This window comes from Danio rerio, chromosome 2 (genome assembly GCF_049306965.1).
Source record: "Danio rerio strain Tuebingen ecotype United States chromosome 2, GRCz12tu, whole genome shotgun sequence".
NCBI lineage: Eukaryota > Metazoa > Chordata > Actinopteri > Cypriniformes > Danionidae > Danio > Danio rerio.
Genome location: NC_133177.1, coordinates 16,066,921 through 16,086,881, shown reverse-complemented (window position 1 = coordinate 16,086,881; position 19,961 = coordinate 16,066,921). Strand labels below are relative to the sequence as shown.

General features: G+C 36.7%; 1 protein-coding gene across 6 annotated transcripts in view; it reads left to right on the top strand.

Moving 5' to 3' along the window:
- Window positions 1-3,191: 3,191 nt before the first annotated feature.
- pde4bb (phosphodiesterase 4B, cAMP-specific b) overlaps window positions 3,192-19,961 on the top strand; it is a 163,707-nt gene continuing 146,937 nt past the window's right edge. For 3 of the 6 annotated variants that reach the window (XR_012391102.1, XM_009298244.5, XM_073924098.1), the window contains exon 1: window positions 3,192-3,301. The gene's annotated coding sequence lies outside the window, so the exon portion shown is untranslated. Of the gene's footprint in view, window positions 3,302-3,392; window positions 3,470-19,961 lie in introns of those variants that run through there. The other 3 variants (XR_012391108.1, XM_009298245.5, XM_073924099.1) reach the window with 2 other exon arrangements.

Sequence of the window (19,961 nt, the reverse complement as noted above, 5' to 3'; positions counted from 1 at the left end):
AGTCATTAAATACAAAAATGCAAAACTATAACATATAAAACATAAAATAAAAAACAAAACAAAAACAGAAATGTATTATTCAAACTGGCATGAGTCATGTCTACTGTTTTAATGTTAAGGCATATTAAAGGGTTTTAAAACAATGACCAGTACATACATAGTGTAAAATGTACTGTATATTGCTAATTAAAGATCCCCTATTATGGGTTTTTGAAAATGACCTTCCATGTAGTGTGTAACACAGCTCTAAGTGAAGTGAAATACCCAACTAAGGCTTAAATCTGAAAGTGGACAGTGTCTAAAACTATTGATTCATCTTTAAAAGAGTTGACTCATAGTGCTTCAAATGAATCAATAACGAGTCTTTAGCCATTTTGGCTTGACGTCGGTATGAAACATAAGCCATTTGTTGCCTGTGCAAACCTGAGACAATTGAAACCTGCGAACCCACCCACAAACACAGTATCAAAGAAAGAAAGACAAACGCTGTAGCCGATCCCAGTTAAATCAAATCATGAAAACGCTGTTCTCAGCTGGATATTATTGGATGTGTGAGGGGAAAGTTAGTGTTATTTTCTTAAACCAAAATAAAACTGTGAAGAGTGAGTGGTTGAGGTTTATTTTTGCTAAATAAATTTTAGCCCCAGCCTTTTACTATTCCCGTCATTTTTCTGAAGAATGCGATCTACATGCATACAACAGGGGATTTGTCGGACGTTTGTTAAAGGAAGGATCAGAAAAGACTATTGATAAATGGGACTTTGACAGAGCTCAATAGGAACTTTATCAGTACACAGCTCATGGATCAGTTTCTTTCTCCATTTTCACAAGTGTAAGTAAGTGTGATTAAAATGGTCACCTCCTTGTTTTCTCTAGCTTGCAAATTATGTATTTAATTGTGTTTTGTTACTTGTAACCGCTTGTACTGTATCTGCTTATTGCACTATTTTCTCATATCGCGTCTAAAGCCACGTTAAAAACGTGAAGCGTGACGCTTGGTTTACGGATTTAAATGCATTTGTGAGCTCGTGCTCCACTGCTGTTTGATGTTGTTATGGCCAGCTGTTCCTACACATGTGCAGCGGTCAAGGTTCAAAAAATTTCAGCTTTTGCTGCTGTGTGGATTAATACTGAATGTGTGTCATGGTTAAGAATGGAGCACTATGCTTGTGTTTTACTGCACAGCTGTAATGCAGTTTGAATCAGACTATGGGAGTCGGGTGTTGAGATTACGGGAGTTTTCTGGGATAAATAACAAAATGGGTGGGTGGCTGGAGAAGGGTCTGAAATATAGGAGACTCCCAAGAAAAAAAATGAAGGTTGGCAGTTATGCTCACACATTTACTATGCAGTCTGACCACTTCAATATTGTTAATAAGCCGTAGTGGGCATTTCACTCTGTCTCGTGCTAAACTCTGTCGACCAATCGCCACATCGGTCCAATCAGCGCAGATTAGCTTTATGCTAAGGAAGGGTTTGGAAACAATTGAATTGCTGAAATCATATGGGAGTTGCTAGGATAATTGGGTAAAAATAAATGCATGTTATAAGACCATGAAAGTGTTTTTTTGACCTTGCATGCAAATCAGCCTTTTGTTGGAGACCCTTAAAACCAAAATGTAACCCTATTTAATGTATATAGGGGGTCTTAAAATTATACACCAAATTGCATTTGAAAAGTCCAAACTTGGATGTCTAAAGTTTTAAACATATTCTATACTAATGATGAATTGGGTTAAATATCAAAATATCACACAAATTGTGTTTGAAAACAGACATCCTGCCTTGGGTATTACTTTGTGCTCTCTTTCAAATAAATGAATGATTTATCCGCAGACAGTGGCCCTGATGATAACCATGCCACTCGGTAATGACCTCCCTGGGGAGATCCGCTAGATTTTTAAGCACAATCAAAGAGGCCCAACTGAATAATAATAATGAACGAGGAGGAAGCCTCATGTTTATTTGTGTTTTAAAGGAGATAAAAGTCTTGTAGCATTTATGAATTTGACTGTAAAATGGCATAAATAAATGCACAAAATTAGAATTATTAATTTTATATTAATATAAGTCTTAAAGTTAATTGCTAATGGCACATGTTTTAACTTAATATGAAACCCAAGAGCATTTGATTATTGGAGCATGATTTTTTTTTTTTTAATTTTTTTTTTTTTTTAGAAAAACATTAAACGTGTATTTAATAAATTTCTTGATTGATTATTATAGTACTCATAATTTGAAAACAATGGAGAGATACAAGATAATTCTTAAAAAAAAGTCAGTTGTGGGTTAAGAAAGGGCCCTCCAGTGGCCTTGGATTTCTATACCTCACAACCGTTGCCTGGAAACAGTCTGGTGATTTTCTGATTTATTTATTTATTTAATTGATCACATTTTACTTACTCTTTTTTTACATATATTGACTCATATTTACTCAATGTGTTCCACTGAGTTTGTATATGACAGTATCTGACAATACTGCAGATGTATTTGAATTTTTTTTCTCCTTGTTTCTCCAACACACATATAAGGTAACTTAAAGAAATTATCATGATCTTTTGAAAACAATGGACTAATTTGATACAAATAAAACATCTATTTTGCTGAAGAGAATAAAAATGTTACTTATATATATATATATATATAATTTAATTTAATTTAGTGTATCCATGAAATAATATATAGTATAATAATATAATAATATATATTATATCTACTATATATACTATTATATATATATATATATATATATATATATATATATATATATATATATATATATATATATATATATATATATATGTGTGTGTGTGTGTGTGTGTGTGTGTGTGTGTGTGTGTGTGTGTGTGTGTGTGTGTGGAAGAAAAATAACAGACAAGCATAAATAATGACATGACAGACAGGATAGATAGATAGATAGATAGATAGATAGATAGATAGATAGATAGATAGATAGATAGATAGATAGATAGATAGATAGAACGCAAATTATTAAAACACGAACAAATCCATCTTAAATAATGCCTGTTTGTGGTTTCTTTCATGTTATTCTATATGGTTGAAATGGAGAAAACAAGAGGATCGCTGTCAGGTGGATCGCTGCACACCAACAATGCCAGAATCCCTGGGAGGCGGAGGAGGTTGGGGCGGAGGAGGGCTGTCCCATTCGCTTGTGATGGGTCACCACTTCCAATCGAATAGGAGGGCTTTACGGAAAGGACTGTTTTGTTCGCTCTCACGAATAAATTATCTATTCGTCCATCATCGACAATCATCTCGAAGCGTCTACGCATGCATTAAGGTAAGTTTGCTCGCGACTCTCGGTCTCTCATCCTATTGTCCGTTGCATAATGCAACACCGCGCTATTTAATAGACTTTTTTTTTGCCAAAGGTGTCCGTTACAATGCTGTCCAATAATTTGTTTTGGGACGTGAATCACCTACGATTATCGTGACAGTGCGGGATAATGTAAGTTGCCAAATGCATCCATTAACGTGTTGACAGTAGCTCGCGCATATGGCACGTGTATGAAATTGTGATCTGTTAAAGTACTGATATAATTCAATTACGTGGCTAAATCTCTGCTCTGTCAAACTCATGGGAAATCCCGTGCCTTTTTCGTTTGAAGAAGAGTTCGAACGATTCACAAGGCAAGCGCAAATAGCATTGTCAGTGAGTCGTGAAGGTGTTTTGACTGGAGACATTCAATATTTCAAAAAATAGGGTAGTGTGTTATATCTGTATAACAGCATTTCATTCATGTCTAGGATACTGAAACACCACAGGTTTGTAATTAATCTTTATTAACCTGAACTTGACCGAAGTATTGTGGACTATTGATAGCTACCGTTTTTTTCATACAGCTCTGAGAAAAATGTAAAAGCTTTCACGTTACTAATTTAATGAGATGGTATCAGATGTAATTGGGCTGCCGTGGTTTAATATAAATGTACTAAGACTTTCTGTAATATGTTCATTCATTCATTAGTTAATTTTATTATCATCAGCATTAAATTAAACTAGTGTATTTATATTGCCAGTATTTATTGAGGAGCATGCATTTTGTTTACTACAATCTGTTACACCAATCTTGAAGTGGCTTAAATTGTTGCCAATCGGACTTTGTTCACATTCAAGCAATTGCATTGAGAATAGGTTTTTTCTGCACTGTAAACGGAAAACTCAAAATGTTCTAGTTACTGCCCAATATTAACAGCCTGTTAACATTAGTTCCATGAGAAATAATGCGTTGAGCTAATTGAAAAACTATAAAGTTATTGATCATCTTATTGGTCCAATTGAATATTTTATATTGTTGTAGCGTGCCTTTTTTTTTTTGGTTTCACTTAATTTAAAAACTGTATATTGTGGAATTTACATTTCTAAAGCAACTTTACTAAGTTGTTTATTTTCTCTTGTCCCAAAATAAATTTAATGATGATATATAAAAAACAACCATGCACTAAAACACCATCAAATCTAAACATTGGTGGGTGTACTTAACCCAGTTGACACAGAACAGGAAAAAACCTCAAAAAGTGTTATGAAAAAGTGAAAAAAATGTAAGCATTTGAAGCTGCATCTTTAATAATTTACCATAAGAACATGTTTAGAAAGTCATTGATGTAGGCTAATCCATGTTGAGTAGACAAACACAGAAAGCACAAAAATGCATCGATAAAGCCTTCTAAATTGAAGAGCACCATCTTTTCTTCCAGAGCAGAAGACATTTAGCAGTTGACAGGGCTCTGAAAGTTCCCTAAGCTGCTGCTGCTTATGCCGAGTTCAGACAGTATAATTTTCAAAGTAGTCATTTCACAGATGTTTTCACACTGCATGACTATCTGGGCTAGCATTTTATCGCTGCTTTTTGTAAACTGCAAGATGGTTTGGCGACAGGGGGTTTCACACTGCATGACTTTACAATAGGAAGAATCGCTGACAACTTTGTCCAAACTGTTTCACAACCAAACGTTGTGTTGTTATTTACTACTTATGGCCCATTTCCACTGAGTGGTACAGTACGCTTTTATGGCCGTTTCCACTGTCAAAAGGTGTACCGAACCGTACTTTACCACTTTTTCAGCACCCTTTGTAAAGGGTACCAAAAGGCAGAGCTAGATGAGCAGCTGACTGTTATTGGTTTACAGAGATAGGTAATTCGCTCACACGAAAAGCCAGAATGAAAACAAAGGAACCGCCATGTTTTAAATACATAGCCGAGAGATTACGGTAAACTTATATATACATAAATTACAAACCATGGTTGACTCAAGCTCAAACAAACCTTGTCGACCTCTTGATGAACAGCCACAAAGTGAGAAATAGTTTTTACCCTGTGCCCTGTAGTTTTTTAGCTGTTTCGCTTTTTCTTGCACTCCCCGCACATACCTTTTCTATATTAGAGACATTCATTCATTCATTCATTCATTTTCTTGTCGGCTTAGTCCCTTTATTAATCCGGGGCCGCCACAGCGGAATTAACCACCAACTTATCCAGCAAGTTTTTACGCAGCGGATGCCCTTCCAGCCACAACCCATCTCTGGGAAACATCCACAACCACACACACTCACCCACTACGGACCATTTACCTGTACCGCATGTCTTTGGACTGTGGGGGAAACCAGAGCACCCAGAGGAAACCCACGCGAAGGCATGGAGAACATGCAAACTCCACACAGAAACGCCAACTGAGCCGAGGTTCGAACCAGCGACCCAGTGACCTTCTTGCTGTGAGGCGACAACACTACCTACTGCGCCATATACTGTCTACTGTCTCGCCCTATATTAGAGACAACAACAATAAAAAACACGATACTCTGCATTTCAGTTATTTTATTTAACTGACATTTAAACCAAAACAGTATTTTACTTCAGCAGCATCACAACAGATGAGGATTAAAAAAGTTTTTTTTTTTTTAATGCTTCGCAAGTAATAAAAAATAAAAAAATTTCACCAAAAGCAAACAACTGTTAAGTAGCACATAGCCTAACTAAAATTAGAAGCTAGCATAATTTAGCTGCATAAACTTAAAAAAAAAATAGCTTGAATATTTTTTACCACAGCTATCAGTCGGTGGAGGTAAATAAAATAAGGCGGCCTAATTTAACTATGCTGCTTAAACTTAAATCAAAACAGCCTGAATATATGACCATGTATGGGTAATGAAACTTAACAGAATGACTACATATTTTAATTCAAAAAGATCAGTTGGTCTACATGCTCCGATGAAAGCCGAAATTTATAGACCGGCGGTGGAAAAAAGAGCTTAGCAGGCACAGAAGTTGCAAGAACAGACAGGTACCACTAAGCAACTGTGCTTACTTGCAAATCGAGACCCATTTAATTTGCACCACAATAAAGGATCAGGGTTTAGAGAGATGCATGGCTCCCTGAAGTAGCTTTTCGATTTTGGTGTCATCCGGTGAAACATCATTCAATCATCACTGTAGTCCTCTGTGCGCGGCAGAAATATGAACTGTGTCCTGAGTCGTAGCTGGGAACTGTTGTGTACCCTGATAGAAACCTACATTTAGAATTCCAAAGTGCATGGTGCTTAGTGTGTGACCTCTATACTTGATCTMTATATATATATATATATATATATATATATATATATATATATATATATATATATATATATATTAGTGCTGTCAATCGATTAAAAAAATTTAACTAATTAATCGCACTTTTAAAAAAAAATTTATTGCGATTAATCGCATTTAAAATACTGAAACTTAATTTTGGCTATTCAAATTGTATATTTTATATCATTATAATATACCTTGGAATAAAATCCTGCTGGTAGCCCTGTATAGGGGTGATAGATATTTTGGCTGAAAGACATTCGGCCTACCTGTTAATTTCATTGCTGTTTTTTTTTCCATTTCGCAAGTGCTTCAGCTGGCACCGGCCTCAGTTTTGTGACTTGAAGTTTATGTGGCGTCAACGTATTGATATCTGGATGACAGCAAGAGCAAGATGAAATGAAACCTTAGATTCAATGTGCGGCTGCAGAGTTTCTTTTCACAGTTTCTACAAATTTTGACTATAGGCTCATCTAAATTGTTTTTTCATTTGATTAAAAACATCAAAATATTGCCAGACAGAAGAAGTAACTTACGCTTTTGGAAGAGCGCTCCTTTAGTAATGAAAGACACAGTTGACGGAAACGCACGCATACATGCTCGCACGCACACACGCAAAAGATACACTTATATGCCTATTCATTACGGATTTATTTAACAATAAACGCACAGTAAATGTAAAAAAGAAAGGCATAAATTCGGAAAAAGTGCTTACTGGGGTTTCCGCGATTTCTGTGGTTGCTTTGTTTCTCTGCCATTGGCTTGTCAGTGGTGCGGCATTGCTAAATCACTTTTGTTTTTATCAGAGAATTAAATTACACCTATATAGCCTATTTTAGTTATTTAGCGTAATATATAGTCATTTAGTTTAACTTGTGTAATTTAAAAATATATAAGTTATTTAGTGCTTTTTGGATTTGAGCCTAGGCCGAGTATAAAACCTAATTTTACTTGTAAATACAAAAGGTTATGCGGTTAAATTTTTTTGATGGCACTGTATTGCATGTTAAATGTTACAATTACAAATATTTTTATTAAACAAGTGCACTACCACAAGATAATTTTGTAGATGTAAAAATATAAAATGTATCATTCTCATATTCTTGCCTTATTTATCTTTAATATAAATATAAAATTGTATACTCTTCAATGCGTGGTTCACCTAAGAAAAAAAGCTTTACCAAGGCAAAAAGTTAGTCTAGAGCAGGGGTGTCCAAACTTTTTGGGCCAAGGGCCAGATAAAAAAAAAAAAAAAACTGTTGTACCGGGCCTAATTTTACACACACACACACACACACACACACACACACACACACACACACACACACACACACACACACACACACACACACACACACACACACACACACACAGGTGTATGTATGTGTGTGTCTATCTATCTATCTATCTATCTATCTATCTATCTATCTATCTATCTATCTATCTATCTAACTATATATATATATATATATATATATATATATATATATATATGTGTGTGTGTATATGTGTTTGTATGTGTAGTATTATGGAATAATTTATTAAAATGATAATATATATTTTACTCACCATAAACTCTGTTAATGTGAACAGTGATGTTGTGCCTTCGATTTCAGAATTGATGTCAATTCAGGAGTAAGTCATGTAGTAGATATGCGTAGCAAATCACAGTGGTGGCTGTCAGTTAAATTGGTTCTCAATTAACTTTTATTTAGATTCATCAGTGAAAATGTTTGCTCACATATATATGTGGAGCCAAACAGACTTATCATCCTTTGTGCATGGCGTTTTATCAAGGGAAATTTGGAAGAATCCAAACTCTTGTAAAACTCGGACAGCGAAAGAAGCTGGTGGCGACTGCGAAGAGAATCATCGCACTGCAATTCAATGAGTTCCAGCTGCATGCTCTCTTGTACTTCTTCCACGTTAACAGAGAAAGGGGTTGAGAACAGCTTAATGTCCTTATCCATAGCGGAAAAATCTTGAAAACGGAGATTAAATTCTGTAATGAGGGACGCAAGTGCTGTCGCATATTTCTTCATTTTCCCAGGTATGTTGGCATTGGGATGATGATGGATTTCTTGCACTTTATTAGCACGAAAAAACTGCTGTTGTTAAGCTGATAGGGCAACTGCTAATTGTTTTAGTTTTTGATCTCATTCAGCACCAGTGTAAGAGCTGAAGGCCTGATGTTTTGTTTGTAATGTCTTTTAATATTATATTCCTTCATTACTGCAACTCATTTCTGACAAATTAAACAGGCACATTTCCCGCTAACCTCTGTGAAGAAATATTCATTGCCCGTTGTCTGATGGGAATTGTAGTTCCCGCTACCTCCCGTTCGCTTCATTCGCCTAAGCAAACTTTTCTCAGAAATATAGTTTTATTGAGTCATGCGTAGGGTTGTAACGGTATGAATTTTTTACGGTATGATAATCGTCTAAAACAATACCACAGTTTGACGGTTTCGCGGTATACGGTATTAAATAGTAATTCTCATAGCAAAGACCCTGAAAAGATTAAGAACACGTTTTCTGATAGAACAAAGGTTTTATTTCAACAAACTTTTGAAAGAACCATTTTAATAGAACTATAGAAGTCTTTTATAAAAATAAACTGAAAAATCTCCCATTTTAATAAATTAAATTAGAAGGAATAAACAAGCAAGGTCTTTTAAGATTAGACAAAAATAAACTTAAACTGTCCTTCCTTATAAGCAGGATAAATGGGAGACCAAAAGTGCAATACCAAGTTTATGGCTGTAAACATGTTTTTAAAGTGTTGTTTTTTTCAGTCTAGGTTGTGATGAAGAAATGTAAGCATGTTGAGATTTTCAGGACTTAATCTTGACCGCTGAGGTGAGAGAATGTGTCCACTTGTACAATGAACAAATAAAAAAATAAGAAAATAATAAATAATGTGTCAAAGTCCAAATAAACATGGTGCAAATCCTCAGTAAAAATAGATATAAATATTTACTGTACTATAAATAGTTACATAACGAAACTAGATTCAATATGGAACATCCTTAGGTTTTATGTGCCAGCATGGATATGGTTGTCTGTGGATATGGATTTGGATGTGGTTGTATGCAATGCAGACAAACAGCTGCACCTTCATTTGTGTCTTTTGAAAACAGCAAGAGCAGCAGTTCGTCTTTGCTGTGTCACTGTTTTGTCATGTTTCTGTGCTGCTGTGCATGCAAAAGTACTTAGTATGAGAATTATTTCATGCAAAACTTTTTTTTTTTTGCGTTTTATTTAGCCGCGCAGAAATGTATGCCTATCTCTCATTCCGTGTTGTTCAAAAAGCTCAGTGTTGGTCCACAAACAAAAGTGAAACCTATGCTTATTGGTTGTGATATAGCGAGTTTGAACCAATCTGGGCATGGAGGAGGGACAATGCATCAATGTATCATGTCAGGTTTGTCCGGAGACACAGTGACGAGCGTTTCTTTGTCAAATCAGCGTTGTCAATTTTTGATGACGTAACCGCACTGATTCCGGAGCCTCTGAAAGTCCGGAAAAGCACTGGAAAGCTGAGATTCTCTTCTTTATGCTAATCTTTGAATTGTATGAATCGGATCAGCGGATCAAAAGTTATTAAACATTTAAGAGCAACACTCATTTTTAGCCGCGGACGGCTGTCTCGGTCTTTAAGGGTTAAAACCGTTGATATGCAATTGTTCATGGTATGATAATCGTGCACGTTCAAATCGTGGTAGACCGTCATACCGGTATATTGTTACAACCCTAGTCATGCGCCTACGATAATATTGAAAATTCTATTTTATTACTATTTAATTACTATTGCGGTATGACGATATTTACAATATTGTTACATCCCTAGTGGTTTGATAATATATCATATCGCTCAAAACTTTATCTGTCATGTTAATGATCTGCCCCTCATCCTTCATTATTACAGATCGATTTATTAGATGATTTGTCATAAGATAAATATTAACAAAAGGATTTTTTTTATGGAGACCCATCTTAAAAACAATCGATAATCAATAATTGATTTAGTATAAATACAAGTTTTAGTAACAATAACTTAAAACAAAACATACCTTTGTACATGAAAGAGCAGGTTCTCAGTAAGACAAGCTCGTCGCATCAGAAATGACTCTTGCTTATGGCGTCTTCTTCACGGGCATCTTACGTTGTATGCATCACCGTCGCGTTTGTACACATGCTTTAAATTAATGCCTTTTGTCTCCCAAATTCATATAATAAAGAGAATGATAAAATAAAATTTTAAACCGGTTAACTGTAAATGTTTCTGTTTAGAACGATTAAAGTTTTTTTTTTCATTTTTCGTTTCTGTTCCTGCAAAATGTCACAACAGAAAGTAAAAAAAAAAACAAAAGACCTGCAACTGTGTTAATTGCGTTAATTTTTTTTAACGCGTTAAATATTTAAAATTAACAATGCGTTAATGCACTAATTTTGAGAGCACTAATATATATATATATATATATATATTATATATATATATATATATATATATATATAAACTAATTATTCACACTTTTTTTAATTAATCATAATTAATCACGAAACAAAATTAATCATAATTAATCTTGATTAATCACGAATATTACAGAAATAAAACACAGGCATGTGCGTGCCATTTGAATTTCAAAACAATAAGTGTCAAAAACAAACAAAAATGATTTCCATGTTGGATTCTAAGTGGACTACAAACACACACACCTAGTGCAATACAGTGCACTCGGTGAGCGAAGGATCCCTTTAGATTCATCAACATGCATGGTCAAGTTCATCAAATTAGTTTAAACTAAGCATTTTAAATAGGGCTGTCAAATAATTACATTTTTTTTATTAGAACTTTCAGTGGATTAATCAGGATTAATCACTATTTGCAACTACCCCTGCCTACCACATTTTTATTATGCACATTTTGAGTCATCTGTTGCGTTTTTGTGTGGGAAAACAATGTTTTCAGTAAAACTTTTAAATCAAACTAAAAGAACAATCCATTTTCCTTTACCTCCATTCTTTAATCCAGTTGTTCAAGCAAGCCTAACTATAACATCTAACTATAAATCTACTGAGCTTTATCATCTTTCATCGAGTTGCTGAGGCAAACTAACTTGTTAACATTTTCTGAAAGTAAAGCTGACCTTTTCTTGTTCACAATGTGACCTGCAACTAAGAAAAGTCGTTCACAGGGAACAGTGGTTGCAGGAGTGGGTAGATATTTTTGAGCTAGTGAGGCCAGCTTCTCATGGGGTCCTGAATGAGATGCCCACCACCTCAAGGGGCAGTCCTCCAATTTAATTGTGAGCTCTGCTCTGTACCTGTGTATGGCAGGTTGGACCTCGTCATCTTCTGATTCTGAATCTGAGCCCATTTGCAGAAGGCTGATTTTCTTCCTGGGTGGCCCATCATCATGTGCCTGTGAAAACTTTTTGGGTGATAGTTGTTGCAGCATCCCTTCAAGTGTGGTCCACACCTCTTCTCTGTCTGTCTTGGGCAGGCATTTCAAGTCTTTGAAATGAGGATCCAATACTGTAGCAATCTGGAGCCATGCATTGTTGAGCTGTTCTTGACGGGATGCGAGGTCCTCCTTGAACTTGGTCTTAAAGCTCAGCACATATGCATGGTCCTCACCACAGGCTTCCATCTTGAGATGCAAGTGGCAGAGAGAAGGTAGTACCACAGAACAGGAGACACAGGCCTCCCTACCCTCAGTTATATACCTAAACACACACACAGACACACAAAGAGACACACAAACACACGCACGCACGCACCCCCCCCCCCCCCACACACACACACACACACACACACACACACAGAGGGATAGAGTAATATTACAACAGAGGTTAGCAACATACACATTATTATTATTATTATTATTATTATCATCATCATTATTATCTTTTTACATACATATTATCGATATTTAACTTGGTTTAATTTATTTCAGAAAATAATCAAAGCAATGTGAATTGATTGCTACAGACTGATTTACCTGCATGGCTCTAGAAGTGTCTCCAGCCTCTGCAGTTTATCCCACTCTGCTGCGGTCGGCAAAACAAGTTTGTGCTCCTTATTGTCTAGGGCTGCGATGACAGCCTCTTTATTGCTACTCAAGCGCTTGAACATTTCCAGCGTCGAGTTCCAACGTGTTGCACGTCCTGGATCAATGGCTCTTCCTTCTTTCCCAGGCTGACTTGCTGTGCTTGAAGCTTCGCAGCATTTGCTAGGCTGTGCAAAAAATGACAGACAACTTTGCGAGCCTTGACCAAAGCATTCGCAAAGCCGCTGTCAGCAAGACTCACTGTGACACATCTCTGCAGCATGTGAGCGACACAGTTCATGTGTTCATAGCGTGTAAGTCAAATTGTGGCAACCATGTTGCTTGCACTGTCAGTCCCAATGGTTTTCGTTTTTTCCTCGATGTCCCACTTATGTGCAACAGAAAGGAACTGTTCTTTACGAGCCTCCACAAAATGACGCTTCTCAGTTTTTAATATAGTCACCGCAAAAGACTTCAGTTCCCACATTTCACTGATGTAATGTGCAGTTACTCCGAGGTAATTGTTGTTACTCATTGATGTCCAATGGTCTCCTGTCAGGGGGATAATTTTTTTTACTGCTTACATAGAGCTCGTGGATTTTCGTCATAACTTTGGCTCTTGACGGTGGCTTATAGGATGAGTCTTGAGACGCCACTTGCAAAACATCCATGAAACCCGAGTCTTCTACAATGCTAATGGGTCTACAATCCTTTGCAATCGATTTTGCTATTGTGTTGGTCAAATTATCAGAGGTTGATTTTGTTAATGGCCTGCGAAATTTCAGCGTGGTCTGTCGCAAATTACCTGCTAAACTTGACGACCCAGCAAACGCTTGTTTGGTGTTGACATGGTACTTCATGCTTGAACAGCTCCGGTGAAATTCAAACTCCTTGTTATAAATCTTGCAAAAAACCTTGAACTTGTTAACTGTCTCATCAGCATTCTTTTTATATTTGAATCCGTCCATAGGCCCATCATGCTCATCTTGCTCCATCTTGCCTCTAGCTCCCCAAATAATTTGTCACACTGCGCATGCATGAAATGTGTAAAAAAAAAAGTGACGCAATTAACAGCAAAAAATTATTAATGTTGTTAACGCGTTATTTTTGACAGCCCTAATATATATATATATATATATATATATATATATATATATATATATATATTTATATATATATATATATATATATATATATATATATATATATATACAGGTGGATTTATTTACAATTGTGACAAACAAGTGGAGTCATGGATGGTGCTCCGGTGTGTGGTGTGTTCTCTCTCTTTAGGGGAGAGTTATCCGTGTAGGGCTCCGGGGTGGCTGTTTGGTCACCAGCGTTAGTGCTCAGTCTCATGGTGATGTGTCTCTCCATCTGGCTGAGTTTGTGCTGATACTCCTCATTTTCCAGGTTGACGCTGATGACTCCACGAGATGCTTGTCACACACCCTGAATCCCGAAATAGGAGATGGATGAGAAGTGACCCCTGACAGACCTGCAGAAGCTGCCCAGATATAAAGGAGGTCGTCAGCGTCAGGTTTTGGGAACATTATGATTGGGCAGGGCCATGGGGTGCATGATGGTTCTAGTTTTACCCCCTCTTTAATAGCCTGCCCACAAGCCTCAGGAATATTGCGCTGTTGTAACGCAGGCCAGCTAGTGTGTGCTGTGCTGTTAAACCTCACTCCTCTGACCTCTAAAGGTGCTCTAGCGACAGACGCTAGAGGCCATGGTCTTTAGCCTCCTTGCTAGAGCACCTGACTTCCATGCAGAAGGTCGCCGGTTCAATCACAGCTCAGAGCAGGTTGGGTGGCGTAGGACTGGCGGGGTTCCACTGTGACGAGGTATTCCCAAACTAAAGGCTTGACACAGTCGTTTTTCTCCCTCATTTGTTTCACATGCTCCATGAAAGAACATTGGGCTGCAGGCTGCTGTTCCGAGGCCTCCTTTGCCACATCCAGAAGGCCCCGGGTAAATTCTGTGTCTTTGCCTCAGAAAGTCGACTTCTCGTGACCGTTTCAAATTTGTTCTGGAGGCTGAAGCTGCGTTTTGCTGCCACAATGGAGAGTGTCGTGTTCTGTTCCTTGTCTTTCAATCAGCAATCGAGTCAGTGGGTCTTGATTTCAAAAGATGGATTTATTGCCAGACAATAAAAACGAGAGGCTAACAGACAAACAAATGTCTCTCCATAAACCTCTGCCTCTCTGTCTCCCTGTCTTGCTTTTATACATGTAGTGTTGCAGACTTTCCCACAGATATGGTCTTGTGCTGTGAACCTGCTATATTTTTGGCTGTGTGCCTTTTGAACTCAGGTATATTCTTGGCTGTTTGCCCTTTAGGTGCTGGTTTAAAGTTTACATGTACTCAGCTAACTACTAGGCTTGCTCTTACTGTTATACCTTCACTTCACACTTATTTGTACACATATTAATATGAATATACAGAATAACATGTTCATTGCATATGTTAAACAATATATGTTTTCTTGCACACATTGCATATGTTAAACAATATATGTTTACTTGCACACTTGTACACAATTGGAGATATTTACTGCATATTCACTGCACACTTTACCAAATATATGTTCACTGCACACTATTGGAGAGAAGATCAAATCCTTGACATACAAATATATGTTCACTGCACACTATTGGAGACAAGATTACAGTTTCTCCGTCAAGAGTCCTTGTCAGAAGCAGCCAGGGCTCTACAGACAGACTCGGGCCAGATATGGTTAACAGGAATCTGGCCAGTGCTTTAAAGCCGCATCACAAACGCATGTGCGAGAGCGAGCTGCGGGCCATACTCAGCCCGGATAACACTCGCCGATGCCGAGTCGGAGCCGGAGGCGCCGAAGGGCAGTTGAGCTCGGGCCGATTACTACCTGCTATCTGGGTTGCGCCACGTACTTCAGCCAGCGTTTTGTAGTTAGGAAACATTTCTCCTAAGGAAGCGATCAGAAGTTTGCTGGATTTTCTGAATGTGGGATTTCCCGGTCTTGCAAGCACTCGTTTCACCGGGAAAAAATACTGCAGCACGCACTCCATCAGCACCAGGGGCGAGGCTTCACCCCTCTGCGTTCGGTTGTGCATGGTGCTCACAACGCACTCCAAACCACCTGACCGTCTTGTTGCCGCTTGGTTGGCCTGTAACAACAGAACAGCTGTCGGCGACTGAGGATTTTTGTCTGTTCTTCATCGTCCACTGCATCACTTATTATTTACACTTTATTATTAATATCACAACTATTTACAGCTGCTGTGAGATTTTTGCAACTGTATGCAGCGGTGACAAAGAGGAGACAAAACAAGGGCAATCGCCATCAGCTGGACAGGAGTGGGAATTACAGTTAGCTACAAATTAAATAGATCCCCCTCAGCATCTTCTTCTTTGGCCTTAGTCCCGTATAGTTGCAGGGTTGGCGCTTTGGAACAAGTCCTCCATTTAGACTTGTCTATATGATAACGACTATTTTAACACAGTCGGGTTGACTCACACCGCAGGCTCCGTAGCTGAGCATTGAGCTCGGTGACTTGGGCTGACAAGCTCTCCACAGCGTGCCTTGCAGCTGATAGTTCCTCCTCATGCCGACTCAACATAGCGCCCTGCATCTCGTGTTGAGGTGTATTGCTGGCGCAATGCTATTTTGAGAAACTATAATAGATTTTTTAATAGACCAGATTAAAGCCAGTCTATTGTCCAGCGCAGAGCGGGTTAGTTGTGCGCCTTGCTTACACACTGCTTAATAAACACAAAATGTAGAGCAATACGCAAATATCTTTACATATGAAAAATAATAAAAATATTAAGGATATTTATATATATATATATATATATATATATATATATATATATATATATATATATATATATATATATATATATATATATATAGGATATAATAAGAATATATATGGATATAAATATAAAGGATTAAAATATTGCAAAACATATTATTTTCTAGCCTACATGAATATAAAAAAATACTGCCTTCATGCCTTCTTCATCTTAGGAGGCTTTTTCAGTTCATTTATAACAATTTGCTTTTGTAGAATGTTATTATTTGCAGTATTATTTATTATGTTATTTATACTTGTTTTATTAAAAAACCTGTCAGGTTTTAGACCACATGGGGCATAGCATGTTTATTAGGATATAACTCAGTTTTTTGAGCACACTTCGTTATTATTGTTCATTTATTCATTTGCTGGAAATTAAAACTTAATTTAGAAATAGTTTTGAAACTAATATTTGTGCTTGTGAAATTATTATTTATAGGCTAATTGATGTCTGTGCGTTTAAGGTTTTCCTATCCACAAGAGCAAAAGTGAAAGTTAATAATTAATCTCATTCTCGCGCTGTAGATGCTCTGTTTAAGTGTTTTCTTGCTAGTAAAATGCTTAGTTTTTCCACTTACACGTATTTTATGTCATGTAAATAGCAAATGCACCATGGCGCGATGCAACAGAATCTTAAAGGGAATGGGAGATGAGACTCTGATTGTTTTTTTCTCAAAACACTGCACCTATAACTCATTAAGAAAATAAGCGCAACCCTTTTAGACCATGTACCACGGCACAAAGTGGATTTTTCCATCCTTAAATTAGCAAATATATATATATATTGCGAATAAGTTTAAAGTAAACATCTATTCATATTTTATATTTTAATTGCATTAATATATTTCTTTTGATCATATGTTTGTTGGCATGAATGCAAGATTTGCATTATTCTATTAACATTACATTAGCTTGCTACTAACCTGGGGAAAGCTTTTTTTCTGGTTTTGGGGCTTGTGACTACTTTTACATGGACATCATTGACCTAATGATTTGCCTTAATCTGGATAAGACAATTATATTCATAAGATTCAGGTGATTACATTAGTTGCTTCTTGAATGTTACATTCATGTTTCCCAGTTACATGATATAGCACAGTTTGTGTCTGTGGTCCTTTAAGATAATAAAAATAACTGTTTACGTGGTAGACTCTTGATCAGAGTATTGTCTTAATCATATTAATATCAGAGTATTGGTGTCCATGTAAACATACTCACTGAAAGTGCCAGATAATGTCACAAGCTGTCAAAGACAGTCCATACCTCACCTTTAAGTTGATTCCATGAGCCCCACATTTCATAAGTTTGACGTGTTCTCCTCTTACACACAACTTTTGTAAAGCATATGCTGCATGTTGGTGTGTCAGAATCCTTGCTTGTAAAATGTAGCCATACTTTAGAATGCTTAGTTTAAGCAAAATAGATGAATGCAATCATGCGTGTTAAAGAATGGAGTCACTCACCGCATTCGCCGTACTGCGCGCTTTGCCTATAAGCAACAAGAATAAACATCTGACATCGCTGACATCTGTATCCCTCAAAGCTGTTTACAATGAAATATTTAGAGATGGTGTGACACAACATGTATTTTTGGGTGCTTTTGATGCATGCCTTGTTGCTTCTTAAAGGCGTCACACATCGGATGCGACACTCAGAGCCGCGGCATGGCGCACACATGACAGTTGATACACTGTAAAAAATCATTCTGTGGCCTTGTAGATTTCATTTATATTAAAATATTCACTTTGTTTAATAAAATTAATTGACTGATTTTAGGGCATTTTTTTGCTTTGAAATTACTTAAAAATGTCTGTAATCTAATCAATGTTATTATAAGAATTTAGATATTATTTTTGAATAATTTCAAAAAGAAAAAATATTGATTTAATCCAATGTGATTAAAATTAGCTTTTTTAATTTAGCCAGGGGCACAAGTTAGTTTAGCCGAGCAAACGCTGCCCTTGCCGCAAACACGAGGGATGAGCGCCTGTCATGACCTGTTGGCTGGGAGATCAGAGATCTTTTTATTGCACGTGTTCAAAAGCTTATACTCATCAACATGTAATTAGTGTACATAGTATAAATGCGTGTGGGTGAGTTATAACAAAATGCTAATCAATCATATTGTTGTTATTATGTTATTATACAAAAAGGCAATCGATTTCGGGTGGGATCCGACTCACATAAATTACACTTAAAGTGTATTGTTTTAAACAATATTGTTTAATGTTCAGTTGTTTGAAACTGGGCTGTTTTTTATGAAAAAAAAGTCCTTGTTAAAATTATCAAATTGTTTAAATGTACATTTTATTGTGTATTATATGATGTATTGTCTATTATCAGTTTGTTGTTAATTGTTTTGTGGCTCCAGTTTTGCAAAAAATATGAAGAAATATACTTCATCTTGCAATTGCCTACTTTTTACAGCAATTGGTTGCTGCCTGCGGCTTTTTGCTTGGCATGTGCAGGAAGTTGAAATATGGCAAAGCATTCTGATTTCAGCACTCATTTCAGCGCTTTCTCATGACAGACCGAATTTCTGCATTGCATGGGCATTTACACTCAACTTCCATATGAATGACCTGAAATTGTTTGCTGTGCTCCCAACATAACAATGCAAATGCACCATTATGGTACGTTTCCACTACATTGTGAAATCTGCTCTCAGTCCTGCTGGCAATGCTACAACACCACAGCTCCGGGGCTTGTCAGATTTACAGCTGAGCATGCACGTTTTAATCATTGTGGTAGACAGTTTGTTTACAAGTTTATCACACATGCATAGTCACACGTGCAAGAAATACTCAATGCATAGACACAGGCATTCATTCTCCAAGTAGCCTACATGTAAGTGATTTCAGCTGAGTAATCAAAAAACTTCTCATCTTGTCTACTTTTCACAGTGATTGGTTGCTGCCTAGTGTTTTCGCTTGACACACCTTTGGCTGTTCTCAGTGTTTTCTCTGTGCTGCTTTTGATACCATAACACACTGTGAGGGCATTTACACTCAACTTCAACAACTTCAACAAACACTCACTACTGCGATCCCAACTTACCAACGTGCCATTGGATGTCCAATTGCATCAGCCAAGCACCAGGAGCACTGTCCTGTGAAAGAAATTGAATACCTAAAGAATTTTTTTTTTTTTTTAAATGAAATTCAAAAAAGCGATGAAGTTGCACAGTAGGTAGTGCTGTCGGATCACAGCAAGAAGGTTGCTGGTTCGAGCCTTGGCTGGGTCAGTTGGCGTTTCTGTATGGAGTTAGCATGTTCTCCCTTCTGGATTAATAAAGGGACTAAGCCAAAAAGAAATTAAATTAATGAATAAAATTCACAAATAAATTAAAATTAATAAATAAATTAGTAATAGAGTTAAATGATTTATAAATGTTAATTCTATCAATAAAATTGATAAGAGCAACTAGAATTAAATTATTAATTGTTATTGAAACAGAGAAAGCCAAACACAAATT